Source organism: Odocoileus virginianus, chromosome 6 (genome assembly GCF_023699985.2).
Source record: "Odocoileus virginianus isolate 20LAN1187 ecotype Illinois chromosome 6, Ovbor_1.2, whole genome shotgun sequence".
Classification (NCBI taxonomy): domain Eukaryota; kingdom Metazoa; phylum Chordata; class Mammalia; order Artiodactyla; family Cervidae; genus Odocoileus; species Odocoileus virginianus.
Window position 1 is genome coordinate 47,147,336 of NC_069679.1, and position 17,202 is coordinate 47,164,537.

Sequence of the window (17,202 nt, forward strand, 5' to 3'; positions counted from 1 at the left end):
AATTTACATAATATATAAAAAGTTCTTAATAGTCTATAATAGAATAAAAATGGGCAAAGGACACAAACAGGAGCTGCATTGAAGTAATCCCCAACTACAAACTCACAACAATTTTAGCATCAAAATAAAGACACAGGAAAACTAAAAGTAACACCATGACAAATAAGCCATGAGTCCATAACAGATACTTAGAAAGGAGTAGGAGGGGTTGAAATCCTTCTTTACAGAAGAACACAAGCTAACAAATTAGAAAAGAATACTAGAACTAGAAAATCATCACTCTGCAATCTCATATTGCAAGAATGATCAATGAATTCTAAAACAATTAGGTGAGAACATTTCCAAGTTTCTAAAATATTACTGCACAGATTACTTGCTAATGCAAAGAATATGTTTACCTTTAAGATGGATTTATTTGGTAGTTACCAGTTTAATTTGGCGATAAAACTTAGCATCACTCATTATAGGACTTGATATTATATGCCCCTTGAAGGGATGTAAAATTAAGTACACAAGCACCACTATCAAGTGTTCATACTATTTCCAAAGATGCTGGTTTATTTTGCCTGGAGTAGAATCTGAACATTGGCACTGAAAGTGTTTAAAAATTCACTGTAGTATGCAATCGAGTTAGACAGTAAATCACTAAATATTTGAAAGGTAAATATTGATACCTCTATGGATTATTTTGGAATTACATATGAGAGTCCCAAGAAGAACATTAGTGCAATGGAAAATCATCTTCCTGATTTTTGCAGAGTTTCTCAACCAATTTATCTTTCCCAAAGATCATCTCTCTCCTCTTTTGCACTATTATAAGCTTTTAAATGAATATGAACCTTTAAATTGTGTCATAAAAAGAAATTACAAGTTCTATCAATCAAAGATAAATGTTAAGGATTTTTGACATAGTATTTTAATTAAAAAGTGTGTGCATCTGTCTTCTCACTGTCTAATATGAATACTATTAGAAAAGGAGATTTCACTATTTAAGTAATATTTGATGTGACAGATTACCTGCTAGTCATGGGGAAAGGAAGGATGCATTGTACTATGCAAGAACTGGGATGTCACCACATATTGTGTGATTCTATATGAAATGCCTAGAATAGACAAGTCAATGAGACAAAATAGGCTAGTGTTTGCCTAGGGCTTGGGGCTGGTGGTGGCTGGGAATTGGGGAGTGACTACTAATAGGTATGGGTTATCTTTTGGGGATTATGAAAATTACTTGAAAGCCATTATGGTAATAGTTATACAACTCTGTGAATATACTAAAACCCACTGAATTATGCACTTCAAGTAGATAAGCTGTTTGGTATATGAATTATATATCAATAAAGCTGTGATATTAAAAAAGAATCAAGCTGTCATTATCCAACTCTAGGAATAAATCTTAGCATCACAAACAGTGGAATAACCATGCATATGAATACTCTGTTATGATACGATTGGAAGTATCTCTGACATAGTCTTGGAAAAAAATGTTTATTTGAATCTAGTCAAGCTTTTAGATCTAAATTCTAGGGGATCTTTAATTCTAGGAATAAATTCTGTATTTCCATGAAGAAGCAATGAGACACATCTAGATGGAGAAAAATTCTACCAGAAAACTCTTCTAGCCTCCTCAGCAAGTCATTATTATGGAAGGGAAAGTGGATGGAAATAGTTTCAGATTTCACAAGACTTATAACATGTAACAAATGCAATGGATGCTATTTTGAGCAAACCAACTAGGAAGAAGATTTTTGATACGAATGGAAAATTCAGGAATAGAATGAGTATTTTATCATATAAAAAGAAGAATATTACTAATTTGTTAGAAATTGTGGTTAATTTTTTATAGATGTCCACTCTAGTACTTAAGGAGTGAAATGTCATAATGTCTGTAATTTAATTTTTTTAAAAATCAGAAAAAAATATAGATAAAACAAATATGGCAAAATGTTAGCTACTGTTAAATCTAGGCATGTATGGGGACTTCCCTGGTGGTCCAGTTGTTAGAACTCCATGCTTCCACTGCAGGGGGCCTGATCCCTTGTCTGGGAAACTAAGATCCCACAAGCTATGCCGCACAGCTAAAAAAAAAAATTAAGTGTGTATAAGGGGGTTCATTATACTAGTTCCTCTGTCTTCCATTTGAAAATTGTCATTAAAAAACTTTTAGAGCCAGGAAATTGTGAAATCTGTAATAGTAGTGCAAAAGAATTATCCAAAGATTTTTTTCCCCAAGAGATATTTGAATAAGAAGTATAAATAATTTTTAGCAATTCTGAATTCTGTGTTAAAGTACAGGTGGCTGGGACTTCCCTGGTGTTCTAGTGGTTAAGACTCTGCTTCGAAATTCCCCGGTGGCACAGTGGATAAGAATTTGCCTGCCAATGCAGGGGACATGGCTTCAATCCCTGATCTGGGAAGATTCCACATGCCATGGAGCTCCTAAGCCCATGCGCCATAACTCTTGAAGCCTGTGCTCCGCAACAAGAGAAACCACCCACGATTCTAGCTAAGGCACCAAGACCAAGAGTAGCCCCCACCCGCCGCAATGACCTGCTTGCTGCAACTAGAGAAAGCTCTCCTGGCAACAAAGACTCAGTGCAACCAAAAATAAATAAAAATTTTAAAAAGGACTGTGCTTCCACTGTGGAAGGCATGGGTTGTTTAATCCCTGGTTGGGGAACTAAGGCATGCTGTGCCTCAGCTAAATAAAGTATAGGTGTTGTATCGACTTCTGCGGTAGACATGTGTGTGACAAAATAACAACCCAATTATTGAAATTTGTATTGTATTTCATAGAACACTGTTTTTTTTTTTTAAATAAAGGGAATTTAAAATGTATGTAACTATGTAAAACTTCCATGCACATAAATTCACATACCAGGAAATGTCCTTTATCATGTTATGATCCCTACATTGGGATCACAAAATACGGCAATGTTAACCGCATGTTAAAAGTTAGAAGCACTGTATTCTTAAAATTTCAGTAGGAGTCAGCAGACAACAGCAAGAAAAAAGAAACTTGTTAATTTCTTCTGGTACTGATTTAGGGCTCCAGTTGCTCCCCCTGTGCTATCCACCCAAAGATTTCTGTCTCATTTCTGGTCTTACTTTTATTTTTGGCCATGTCCTGTGGCTTGGGGAAACTTAGTTCCCTGATCAGGGCTTGAACCCGGGCCCTGGGAGTGAAAGCACAGCGTCCTACCCACTGGACCACTAGGAAATTCCCCATTTCTGCTGTTTCTTGTCATTAGGGTGACCTGGGGGAAGAAGAGGTACATAGATTCTCTCAGCAGGGTCAGCGGCAAAACATAAACAAATAGCTATTTTGTCCTACTTCCAGTCAAAGCATTGTTAGTTACACTTAAGGACAGATTGGGTGTGAAGCCAGTGGAGCATGCCTAGACTTGTACAGACTTCTCAGGGGAACACCTTCAGCTTTTGTTCACACGCTGTGCTGAGTCTCAGTCGTGTCCAACTCTTTTTGACCCCATGGACTGTAGTCCCCCAGACTGCTCTGTCCCTGGGATTTCCCAGCAAGAATACTGGAGTGGGTTGCTAGTTCCTTCTCCAGGGCATCTTCCTGAGCCAGGGAACGAGCTAGTGTCTCTAGTGTTTCTGGCACTGCAGGTGGATTCTTTACCTGCTGAGCCATCAGGAAAGCCTGTAGCCTTATACTTTTGTAAAAATCTGAATGAGTTTTAAAACACAATTGGTTGAGACCTTTTGTCTTTTTCATCAAACTTCCCCTCATGCTGGATGTTGGGTCAGTGGCCATGGGCATTTCTGGAAGTCAGAGAAATAATTAGTAGTAATTCCTTAATATCATCCAATAAAGTCCTGCACAAAATGTGATGTGTGGGTCACTATGCTGGTCCATAAACTACTACCTGTCTGTGAAGAAATAAGTAAAGAAATTGAGAATAAGCATAACAGTTTCATAAGATAATTTTATGTCTATTGACTCTAATAATAATAAAAACTATAGACATTTGTTGTACATCTTTCTTTCACATCATTTTTCTAGTGATTAAATTTTGTTTTATTTTACAAATGTAATGGTTTGCAATTTGTTGGGCAAAAAAACTTAACTTGAAGAAAAACTGATTAATACTCAGTCTATATTTAAATTTTCCCAGATGTTCCCAGTGTGTCTTTTATGGTTGATTTACTCAAATCATTTGATTATTAGGTCTTTGAAGTTTCTTTAATCTAGAGTATCCGCTTGTTCTTTTTTCATGTCATTGAACAATTGCCTTGCAAAATTACAATACTCCTCCTTTCTGATTTGTCTGATTTCTTTCTCAACATTTTTGTTTTCCAATTAGTGACTTTTGCTTTTTCATTTTCTTAACAGTGTCTCTTGAGAGGCAAAAGATTTTAATTTTGATTAAGTCCAATTATGGATTTTTTTTCTTTTATAGCTTGTGATTTTGGAGTTGTAGTTACATAGGTATGGGTTTAAAAAAAAGAACCGAAATGAAAAGAACAACAACACAAAAAACTCAAAACATAAATCCTTGAATTTCACATAGTTTTTAACTCAAAATGGATCACAGACCTAAATGTAAAAGCTATAACTATGAAAATTTATTTTGTTAGCTCCTTTAAATCTTTTTTTAAATTTTGTATTGGGGTATAGCAGATTAACAATGTTGTGATGGTTTCAGGTTGACAGCAAAGGGACTCAGCCATACATATACATGTATCCATTCTCCTCCTAACTCCCCTTTCATCCAGGCTGCCAAATAACATTGAGCAGAGTTCCCTGTACTACACAGTAGGTCCTTGTTGGTTATCCATTTTAAATATAGCAATGTGTACCTGTCTATCCCAAAGTCTCTAACTATCCCTTCTCCTCATCTTTCCCCCTGGCAAGGATCATCCTTTGAGTCTGAGTCTCTATTTTATAAGTAAGCTCATTTGTATCATTTTTTTTTTTAGATTCCACATAGAAGAGAGATCATACAAATTTATCCTTCTCTGTCTGACTTATTTTACTCGGTATGACAATCTCTAAGTCTATCCATGTTGCTGCAAATGGCATTATTTCATTCTTTTTAATGACCGAATAATATTCGGCCATAATCATATACACATAATCATTCAGCCATTATCATATACACATGATTGTATATGTGTACCACATCTTCTTTATCCATTCCTCTGTTGATGGCCATGTGGGTTGCTTCCATGTCTTGGCTATTGTAAACAGTGCTGCAGTGAACATGGGTGCATGTATCCTTCTGGATCATATTTTTTTCCAGATATATGCACGGGAGTGGGATTGCAGGGTCGCACTGTAGCTCTAATTTTAGTAAAACTATAAAATTTGAGAAGACAACATAGAGGAAAATCTTGGTGGTCTTGAAGTTGGCAAATATTTCCCAAGGTGATTCAAATGTCTGGACAGGATTGAGAACCATCAGTAATTTCATTCCTGATAACAAGCCACGTCAATGTGAGTTAAGGGGAAGTATCTCAGGCTACAGTGTTTCTCAAATTTTAGTGAACATACAAATCATCTAGTTAGTTAAAAAAAAAACTTAGTAGATCTCAAATTGTCTTCCCTCTGGTCTTTTTTGTTATGTGAAAAAAATATCTTATTTGAAGTTTAAGCCACATTTAGCTGGGTATACTGATGCATTCCCTGGAGGAGAGCAATGGCAACCTACTCTAGTATTCTTGCCTGGAGAATCCCATGGACAGAGAAGCCTGGCAGGCTACAGTCCACAGGGTCTCAAAGAGTCAGACAGACTGAAGCCACTTAACACAGCATAGTACTGATGCATTCATCTGAAAGTATCTTAACAGCCCCACTTTTTATAATCTCATTTTTAAAATTTAAAAGCAGACACAAGTCCTAAATGAACCACAAGTGTGATGGAGCTGCTCAAAATAAGGAAATGCTATTTTAGACTCTTCTAATACCAGTGTGGTACTTAGATTAGTTCTACTTTTCTTGGTTATGCCACATCAAATTATTCCAGTTTTTGCCTTCTTAAAATGGACATGGAAAAACAAGAACTTATGTAAGGATAATGAAGAACTTAAATGGAAAATTTAAAGATTGGAGAGACTTTTTTTTTTTTAATAAAGACTTACTCTTTAACAACTAAATTCAAATATTGGAAGCATTACCGTATAGACTTTCTTTGTACAAGACTAAAAGACAAAATGACTCACGTTATTCAGAGGTATACTTTGAGACCACATGACTGTAGGCATTTTAACGATTAGAGCTGTTGAATGATAAGAGTTGCTCGTGAGAAAGAGAGAACTCCCTGTCCTTGGAGTGTTCAAACAGAGGATGGTTGTCTTGCTATGAGGAATATTGTAATAAAATGGAAAATCACAGGAGATGACCACTAGGGTTGCTTCAACTTTGAGATGCTTAGCTTCAGAGTAATTTTGCAGCTCCACCTCCATGCTGTGAGAGGCTCAGGGCTTCCTCCAGGTGCAGAGATGACTGGGCAGCAACATCGCTCAGCAGCTTTTAATCATCGTGGCAATGAGTCAGAGCAGGTGTCCTCCAAGGTTATTTTTAGCTGTAGCTTCCATGGTAACATTGATATTCACTGCTAAACATCATAGAGTGAGATGAGATTACCAGTTTTTCAAAAGGATGAAACTCAGGAATAGCCAAATGGAAGAAATGCATAGGGCAAGGAACGGGGAAGGAGTGTGAAGCTTCCATGCTCTCTGAGAGCACCACTGTCTCCAAATCTCCATGCATTCACCAAACCAGAAGCTGTTATAATCTCATTTTTAATATCTACTAATTGAGTAGACATAAATTGGGTGTATCATTTTTAAAAATATTAACACTGTGATTCCATAGCAGTTTATTTATTTATTTATGGCTGCCCTGAATCTTGATTGCTGCTCGAGGACTTTCTCTAGTGGCAACGAGTACCAGGCTACTAGTTGCAGTGCACGGGCTTTTCATTGAGGTGGCTTCTCTTGCTGTGGAATGTAGGCTTCAGTAGTTGTAGCTCATGGGGCTTTAGAGCAAGAACTCGGTAGTTGTGTGCAGGCTTAGCTGCTCTGAGGCATGTGGAAATCTTCCTTGACTAGGAATGGAACCCACATCCCCTGTATTGGCAGGCAGATTCTTCCCTGGACCACCAGGGAAGGCCCAAGTATATAAATTTTTTAAGAATTTATTTTCTTGGTAGTTTTCTAGGAGGGAATTTGCTGAGTCAAAGAATATGAATATTTTATATTGCCAAATTTCTTTGCATCAGACAACCTGAAAACTACACTGTCTGGATATGAAATACAAATTAATTTAGGCTAAAATTTCTGATGTAAATGAAAAGCAAATAATGGCACATTTTTCATAAATGACACAATTGTGTATTTAGAAAAACCAATGGATTCTGTTTTTGAAAAATGGAATAAGAGATGTTAGCAAGGTTGTTTCAGAAGGCAAGGTCAATAGTGAAATGCTATTGTATTTCTACATACTTGTAACAGCTAGATAATGACTTTTAGAGGGCCAAACTTTACATATCCTTTATTCAAGCCACTTAAGTCATCCAAATATTATTCTTAACTTTTGAGATAGTCTTTTAAACATTGAGACTTCTTTTACATCCGAAGATTACTTTAGAGAAAGAATAGCCATCATGCTTAAAGCTGGTGGAGTGAGCTCAGCTACACGTGGACTTCTGTGATATAGAGGTGACCTTTCAAGTACCGAGCTTGGTGTCTTTAATCCTTTCCCACAGTATGAAGTGATGGAGTACCTTTACCCAAGCCAGTACTGAATACGTGTGTGTTCCTCACCAGATGCTGGTACAATTTTAGTTAAAACAGTTCTGCAAAAGGCTTTCTTCAGAGTAACTAGAAATGAGTGATTAAAGGTCTTTTCTGGTTGTTATAAATGAACTAGACCATGCTAAATAGTAAGATCCACATCCGGTTGTTGGCTCAAGATACAGCTGTATTCTCTCAGCAGGATTTATTTGGTTTTATTTATTTATGGTATAAATAGCTGACATAAAACATTAGTTTCAGGTGTACACTACAATGATTCAATATTTGTATACATGGCAAAAAGATTACCGTGATAAGACTGGTTAGCACTCATCACCACACATAATTACAGAATTTTTTTCTTGTAAAGAGGACTCCTAAGATTTACTATCTTAGCAACTTTCAAATTGTCAATACAGTGTTATTAATTATGGTCACCAAGCTGTACATTAGATCCCCATTAGTTATTTATTTTACAACTGGAAATTTGTACTTTTTGAATCCCTTTACCTGTTTTTCCCCACTCCCCACCCCTGGCAATTACCAATCTGTTCTCTGTATCTATGAGCTTGGTTGAGGTTGTGGTTGTTTTAAGACTCCACATATAACTGAGATCATACCATATTTGTATTTTTCTGACTTATTTCCCTTAGCATAATACCCGCAAGGTCCATCCATGTTATCACAAGTGGCAAATTTATTTCTTTTTTATAGCTGAATAATATTCAATTTGTGTATATATGTATATACTACATCTTCTTTATCCATTCATTTGCTGATAGCACTGAGGTTGTTTCCATATCTGAGCCATTGTAAATAATGCTGCAATGAATACAGGGATGTATATATCTTTTCAAGTTAGTGTCTCTGTTTTCCTCAGGTAAATACTTAGAAATGAAATGCTGGGCCATATGGTAGTTCTATTTTTAATTTTTAAAGGAACCTCCATACTGCTTTCCATAGTGGCTGTACAAATTTGCATTTCTACCAACAGTGCACAAGGGTTTCCTTGACTCCACATCCTCTCCAACACTCGCTTTTTAATAATAGCCATTGTAACAGGTGTCAGATGATGTCTCATTTCAGTTTTGATTTAAATTTCCCTGATGACTGGTAATGCTGAGCAATTTTTCATGTACCTCTGGCCATTTGTTTACCTTTGTTGGAATAATGTCTATTCAGATTCTCTGCCCATTTTTCAATTAGATTATTATTATTACTTTTTTTTGTCATTGAGTTGCATGAATTCTTCATATATTTTGGATATTAACACCTTATCAGACATATGATTTGCAAATATTTTCTTCTATTTAGTAGGTTGCCTTTTCACTTTATTGATGGTTCCTTTTGCTGTGCAGAAGCTTTCTAGTTTGGTGAAGCCCCATTTATCATTTTTACTTTTGTTGTCTTTACTTTTTATGTCAAATTCAAAAGATCATCACCAAAACCACTCTTCTATTAGGAGTTTTATGGTTTCAGGTCTTAACATTCAAGTCTCTAATCCTTTTAGAGTTAATTTTTGTATTTGGCATAAGACTGTGGCTCAGTTTCATTCTTTTGCATGTTGCTGTCCAGTTTTCCCAACACCATTTATGAAACAGAGTATTCTTTCCCCATTGTATATTATTGGCTCAGATGTCAAAATTAATTGACCATATTTATGTCAATTGTTTTTGTTGTTATTCCAGAAAGGAATATAATATGCTAACAGGTTATATTAATAAAAATATATGTGATTTTTCTCTATTAAAAATTCTTCCATTTTTTTAATGAGAAAAATTAACATTACAAGCTTTTAAAAGCAATCCTCAAAATAAACTTCTAGAAATACCATACCACAGTACTGACCTAGTAAGTTTTTGCTGAAACAGTCCTACTTCTTTCCACTCATGCGACACTGGACAACACTTCATAGGATTAGGTTTACATGGAAAATACTCCTCAAATAACAGAAGGTACTTATTTCACCCCAATCTTCCCAACATTTGGGAAATACTGCCACCCAGTGGACGGTAGGAATTTAGTTCCTGTTTCCAGCGATTTCCTTCCTGCTGCTTTGCTCGTGCTCTGTCACTTCAGCCGTGGCGACTCTCTGCGACCCCATGGACCCCGGCCCGCCGGACTCCTCCGTCCATGGGATTCTCCAGGCAAGAATACTGGAGTGGGTTGCCATTTCCTTTTCCAGTGATAAAGTATGAAGTGAGTGAAGTGAAGTTGCTCAGTCGTGTCCGACTCTTTGCGACCCCATGGACGGTTTTCCAGGCAAGAGTACTGGAGTGGGGTGCCATTGCCTTCTCTGCCTGTCGCTTTAATTCTGTATAAAAGTCAAAAGACCAAAGGCTGTGTGTGTATGTCTGTGGAAACTTCGGAGGCTTGGGTTAATCCAAGAGGGTTAACGCAAATAGCTGCTCATGTATTTGTGAGCCAAGAAGGATAGATGAAATCCCAACTAGAAGGGAGGCTGAAGTGGGAATCGTCACAGGTTCGAGGGACTGAATTGTACGCTGAGTATACTGAGGAATGCATGTAGTACACTGAATAATGCATCTTGGTTCCAATTTTAGAATCTATCCTAAGGAAATCATCATGGATGTGCAAAAATTTAATGTTGGTGTTTATAATTTTTTTATAACATGAAAGATAAGAATGCATAGTCCTATAATTGAGGATTAATTGAATAAATAACAATACACCTCTGTAATTAAAGTGACCATTAAAATGATATTAAAAATGTGCAGAGATAAGAAATTGCAAATCTATTTTTTAGTGAAAAATGCAGATCACAAAGTAGCATACATCACACACAGGTAACAGACCACAAAACATCAACATTTTAATAATGACAATAATAATTAACATATATTCAGTGATTACTATGTGACAGGTAGATTAAAATAATTACTTTGGACCCACCTACTTTGTCCTTCTCTAACTTAATCCTTCTAATGTTTCTCTCTAATTCCATTCCTAGCCTTGCTGGGGCCCTGGAGCTCTTTGGTAGCCTGATCAAGTATATGGACTCCAGAATAATGTTTTTAAATACATAAAACACACTGTATTAAATAGGAAACAAGTTCCTCTGAAACACAATTATTAAAATATCTAAAAAATTATGATATAGTAACATGTATATATATTATATATATGTATAGTATATATTTTATATTAAATAATCTATGTTATATATGTTTCTTTATCAACATATTAAATAAGATGTAGTAGAAGGTATGGGCTTCCCTGGTGGCTCAGTGGTAAAGAATCCACCTGCACGGCAGGAGATGCAGGAGATGTGGTTGGATCCCTGGGTCGGGAAGATACCCTGGAGGAGGGCATGGCAACCCACTCCAGTATTCTTGCCTGGAGAATCCCATGGACTGAGGAGTCTGGTGGGCTGTAGTCCATTGGGTCACAAAGAGTCGGACATGACTAAGTGACTGAGCACACACACACACGTTACTAGAAGGTGTAGTAATAATTTTCTAAGTGGAAATATTAATGTGATATTTCAAGATAATTACAACTGTGATTTGATGTGAAAGTATTTGTGATTTCTGCTGGTGACAGTCATTGTGTTTTGTTGGCTGTTTTCATAGCTGAAGGAAATGTTAAACTGCAGCTACAAACTAGCATTAATAAAGACACTATTTTTCTCTATCCGTTGGGATGTACAGTAAGAACCTGGCCTTCCAGTCTATTATCTAGCCAGCTTCAGATCATGTCAGTCCACTTTCAAACCCCCAAGTGGCTTCCCATCTCATTTAAAATCTTTACCCCAAGAAAATCTGGCTTCATAGTTTCCTTCCTGATAGCGTTTCCTACCAGTCCCCTTCTCCTTCCCTGCCTTCCAGCCTTGTGTGCAATTCTTTTAAAAAATTCTTCTTTTCTGGGTTCCTCCCTCCCTAAGATGGCAGCAGCTGAAGACAAGTTACTGCTACCTCGGCTCCCCGAGCTGTTCGAAACCAGCAAGCAGCTTTTGGACGAAGTGGAAATTGCAACTGAACCCACCAGCTCCCGAATAATCCAAGATAAGGTGTTCAAGGGCCTGGGTCTCCTGAAGAAGGCTGCTGAAATGTTGTTGCAGCTCGACTTGTTCAGCCAAAATGAAGATTTGGAGGAGATCGCGTCCACTGACCTGAAGTACCTGATGGTGCCAGCATTTCAAGGAGCGTTCACCATGAAACAAGTCAATCCCAACAAGCGCCTAGATAATTTGCTGTGGGCTCGAGAACACTTTTTAAACTACTTAACTCAGTGCCAGTACTATCATGTGGCAGAGTTTGAGCTGCCCAAAACCAAGACCAACTCAGCTGAAAATAACACTGCTAATTCCTCCATGGCCTATCCCAGCATCGTTACTATGGCATCTCAGAGACAGGCTAAAATAGAGAGATACAAGCAGAAGAAGGAGGTGGAGCATAGGTTGTCTGCATTGAAATCTGCTGTGGAAAGTGGTCAAGCAGATGATGAGCATGTTCGTGAATATTACCTCCTTCACCTCCGAAGGTGGATTGGTATCAGCTTAGAAGAGATTGAGAGCATTGACCAGGAGATAAAGATCTTGAGAGAAAAAGACTCCACAAAAGAGGCATCAACTTCTCAGTCATCTCGTCACGACAGGCCTCCAATGAAACCATTTGTTCTCACTCGGAACATGGCCCAAGCCCAAGTATTTGGAGCTGGCTATCCAAGTCTGGCATCTATGACAGTGAATGACTGGTATGAACAGCATCAGAAATTTGGAGCATTACCAGATCAGGGAATAGCCAAGACAATGTCAGAGTTCAAAAGAGCAGCTCAGCAACAAGAAGATCATGAGGAGGAAGAGGATGATGAGCAGGCAGTCCGCAGAGCTCAGGAGTGGGATGACTGGAAGGACACCCATCCTAGAGGCTATGGCAACCGGCAGAACATGGGTTAGCCTCCCAACAGCAAGACAGGACAACAGAGGCTTACATCTTCCCCGCCAAGGACAATGAAGTATGTCTTTGTACCCTAAATGATAAGCCAGAAATCTTGTTTTGGCATTAATCATTCTCATCATTGTATGTTTTAATTTTATTTATTTATTTTTTTAATTTTCTTAAGTGGAAAGAAAAGAGGACTGAGAAATGGCTCTGTATAATCAATCAATGGCTGTATGAATTATCTTTAAAAAAAATAGAAGTCCCTTCTATCAAAAAAAATTCTTTATTGAACTTGTTGCAATATTGCTTCTGTTTTTTTTTTGGCCCTGAGACATGTGGGATTGTAGGTCCCCCACCAGGGATCCAACCCGAACCTCCTGCATTGGAAGGCAATCTTGACTAACCACTGGACTGCCAGGGAAGTCCCCTGTGCAGTTCTTTGATTACAGTTAACCACAGTCCTAGCCTGGTTCCAAATAGGGAAAGGAGTACGTCAGGGCTGTATATTGTCACCCTGCTTATTTAACTTACATGCAGAGTACATCCTGAGAAATGCTGGGCTAGATGAAGCACAAGCTGGAATCAAAATTGCTGGGAGAAATATCAATAACCTCAGATATGCAGATGACACCACCCTTATGGCAGAAACCAAAGAAGAACTAAAGAGCCTCTTCATGAAAGTGAAAGGAGAGTGAGAAAGTTGACTTAAAACTCACCATTCAGAAAACTAAGATCATGGCTTCTGGTCTCATCAGTTCAGTTCAGTTCAGTTGCTCAGTCGTGTCCGACTCTTTGCAACCCCATGAATCACAGCATGCCAGGCCTCCCTGTCCATCACCAACTCCCGGAGTTTACTCTGGTCTCATCACTTCACGGCAAATAAATGGGGAAACAGTGAGAGACTTTATTTTTGGGGCTCCAAAATCACTGCAGATGGTGACTGCAGCCATGAAATTAACAGATGCTTGCTCCTTGGAAGAAAAGGTATGACCAACCTAGACAGCATATTAAAAAGCAGAGACATTACTTTGCCAAAAAAGGTCTGTCTAGTCAAAGCTATCGTTTTTCTAGTAGTCATGTATGGATGTGAGAGTTGGACAATAAGGAAAGCTGAGTGCTGAAGAATTGATGCTTTTGAACTGTGGTGTTGGAGAAGACTCTTGAGAGTCCCTTGGACTGCAAGGAGATCCAACCAAGTCCATCCTAAAGGAAATCAGTCCTGAATATTCATTGGAAGGACTGATGTTGAAGCTGAAACTCCAATACTTTGGCCACCTGATGCGAAGAACTGACTCGTTTGGAAAGACCCTGATGCTGGGAAAGATTTAAGGAAGGAGGAGAAGGGGACGACAGAGGATGAGATGGTTGGATGGCATCACCAACTCAATGGACATGAGTTTGAGTAAACTTTGGGATTTGGTGATGGACAGGGAAGCCTGGCCTGCTTCAGTCCATGGGGTCACAAAGAATCGGACACGACTGAGTGACTGAACTGAACTGAATAGTCCTAGACTTTGCTTCTGCCATTCTCTCTGCCAAGCATTATTCTCATACATATTGGCAGTGCTTGCTCCCTTAGATCAAGGATTGACATTTTCCATAAAAGGTCAGAGAATCACTATTTTATACTTTGTGGCCCTATCATCTCTGTTGCAACTACTCAACTCTGCTGTGATAGTGCAAAAGCAATCATAGACAATACATAAATGCATGGCTCCAATATATCTTTATTTTTGGACACAAATTTGAACTGCTTATGAATTTCACATATGCAATATTTTTCCAAGAAATTTTAAACCATTTAAAAATGTAAAAACCAGGTGGTTTTTTACCACTAGCACTACCTGGGAAGCCCCTTAGCTCTTTGAGCTGTACAAAAATAGGCAGCTAGCTCGTCAAATTTGACTCACAGGTTGCTGACTCCTTCCTTACTTATATCTACCAGATCTCTGTTCATATGTGCTTCTCTGGCCACTTCATTCCACACAGCCTTCTCCTCTCTCTATTCCTTTGCTTTGTTTTATTTTTATTCATTGAACTCCTCCAGACTTAATATATATTTTTATTTGCTTATTTCCTATCTTCCTTCTAGAATATAAGCACCGTAAGGCAGGGCGTTGGTCGGTTCTTTTTTTCAGAATCGCTGTCAGTATGACAGAACCTGAAACAAAATAAATGCTCAATACTTCCTGAATGAATATTTTAGTGCTGTTTTGATATTGTGACTTAGGGTTTCACCAGTGGCTCAAGCGGTAAAGAATTTGCCTGTGTGCAGGAGATGTAGGAGATGGGGGTTTGATCCCTGGGTTGGGAAGATCCCCTGGAAAAGAAAATGGCAACATACTCCAGTATTCCTGTCTGAAAAATTCCATGGACAGAGGAGCCATGGACAGTTAGTCCATAGGGTTGCAAATAATCGGACACGACTTAGCACATACACACACAACACACAGTAAGAAATAAATATTTGGTCTTCATTCCTCATTTCTGGCACAGAGCTCCTGAAACTTGGAATTTCTTAAGTAATAAGAGTGACAAAAGTGTCTTTTATTATGTTAATAAAGTGACTTTAGGACTTAGGGTGTTGGTAGCCAGGAGAACCATGTGATTTTAAGGTTGGAACTTTCATCTCCACTTCCCACCCTGACCTGTGGGTAGGAGGTAAAGGGGGTGGAAAAGGAGCTGGAGTGTGAATAAATGTTCATGGCTAATGATTGACTCAATCATGTTTATGTAATGAAGCCTCCTTAAACCCCCCAAAAAAGATGGCTTTGAGAACTTCTGGTTTGGCAAACAAATGGAGATTGATGAGCATGGTGATTCTCTGTACTCTTTCCCCATACCTGACTGTATGTATCTTTTATCTGACTATTCCTGAGTTTTATCTTTTATGGTAAACTGGCAATCTAGTAAGGAGACTGGTTTCCTAAATCCTGTGAGCCATTCTAGCAGATTAATAGAACCCAAGGAGGGGGTCATGGAAACCTCTGATTTCTAGACATTTCCAAAGCACAGGTGACAAACTGGTCTTAAGACTGGTCTCTGAAGAAGGGAGGAAGTGCCCTCATGTAGAATTGAGCCCTTCACCTGTGGGTTGTGATGCTATCTCCAGGTGGATAGTGTCAAAGTTGAGTTGAATTAAAGGACTCTCACCGGTAGAGAAGTGCTGGGTGGTATGGGAAACCCCCTACACGCATTGACACACACACCAGAATTGGGGGCAGAACCCTTAGCTGGTCATCTCTCTATGATATTACTCATTAGAATTAGAATTCATTGTGGTGGCCAGAATTAGAAATTATTCTTAGATATAGTCTGAATCAATGCAGAGTAAAATAGAATGATGTTTCTATTAACACAGTGAATTTTTTATAAAGCTGTATTCAAATAGAAATTATGACAAAATCAGATTTCTCTAAAACTGTACTTGTGATTGATGTTTTTTGGACCTCTATTGAATTCTCTGTACTTGCATTGTTGGTTTGGTTTTGTACATTGGTTTGTTAAATTATTTTGTACTTTGACAGCCCCTGCATCAGCTATCCTGGATAGCCACAAGTCTGACAATGTTTACTGTGTTCCTCCAGACCTATCAGAGTAATGCAGAGGGGACTGATTCTACATGACTCTCTCAGGCGGCTGGAGCGCCATTAACCCAACCTACGGGAAAATCTTGTAAGTGGTCCTTTAGGTCAGGATTACAGAAAAGTCCTCCACACATGAATTAGGAGTGGAGGGAAGGGAGACTTCAGATAACTCAACCAAAAGTCAATAGCTGAGGTATGCAAAGCAGAGGAAATGTTTGTTGCTATTTTTGTCAGGCACTAAGTCATGTCTAACTCTTTGTGACCCCATGGGCTGCAGCACACCAGGCTTTCCTGTCCTTCACTGTTCCCTGGAGCTTGCTCAGACTTGTGTCCATTGAGTCGGTGATGCCATCCATCCAGCTCATCCTCTGTCACCCCCTTCTCCTCCTGCTTCCCTGGTGACCCAGAATCCCTCAGGTAAAGAATCCGCCCTCAATGCAGGAGACCCGGCTTCAACTCCTGGGTTGGAAAGATCCTCTGGAGAAGAGAATCACTACCCTCTCCAGTATTCTTGCTTTTAGAATTCCATGGACAGAGGAGCCTGATGGGCTATATAGTTCATGGGGTTGCAAAGTGTCGCACACAACTGAGTGACTAACACTTCCAGTTTCAGGAAATGCTCAATATCAATATTAATATGTCTAAAGAGAGGATGTGTCTATCATAAGGGTGTGGAATCAGCTGTGGAGAAACAAAGGTGATCCTTGAGACCAACATCAGCCTCACTTCTCTAGCCTTCTGTCAAGCCTCCTGATGGAATTTCTCTGTTCAAAGTTGCATATTTGGATCACTTAACAAACTCTCTTTGTTATATCTGATTCCACATTCATATAGACACATTTTGAAGATTGAGCTACTCATGTGATAAACCCACAGGGAGAGAATAGGCTGCTAAGATTGACCCTACTCTCTGGGCTTTTTTTGTGTGTGTAATTTCAATATAGCACTGTTAA

General features: G+C 38.5%; 1 pseudogene; it reads left to right on the top strand.

Annotated features, from left to right (window-relative positions):
• The first annotated feature begins 11,662 nt into the window (after positions 1 to 11,662).
• On the top strand, positions 11,663 to 12,925 carry LOC110121923 (immunoglobulin-binding protein 1 pseudogene; annotated as a pseudogene).
• The last annotated feature ends 4,277 nt before the right edge of the window (positions 12,926 to 17,202 follow it).